Here is a 205-nt window from a genome sequence, read left to right as displayed (position 1 = left end):
GTCTATTTTATGATTGAGAAAAAACCCCAAAACTCAATTACAGCTTTAGAATCACAGCATGGTTTGGGATGGAAGGCACCTCCAAGCTCATATTGTTCTGACTCCCCCTGCCAGAGGCAGGGACACCTTTGACTAGATTGGATTGCTCCAAGCCCTACCCAATGTGGTCTTGAGCACTTCCAGGGATATCACACAGTAGTGATCC

Source organism: Corapipo altera, unplaced genomic scaffold, assembly GCF_003945725.1.
Source record: "Corapipo altera isolate COAL_440 unplaced genomic scaffold, ASM394572v1 61204, whole genome shotgun sequence".
NCBI classification, from domain to species: domain Eukaryota; kingdom Metazoa; phylum Chordata; class Aves; order Passeriformes; family Pipridae; genus Corapipo; species Corapipo altera.
The sequence above is the reverse complement of the archived record's forward strand: the minus strand, read 5'-3'. Positions refer to the sequence as shown.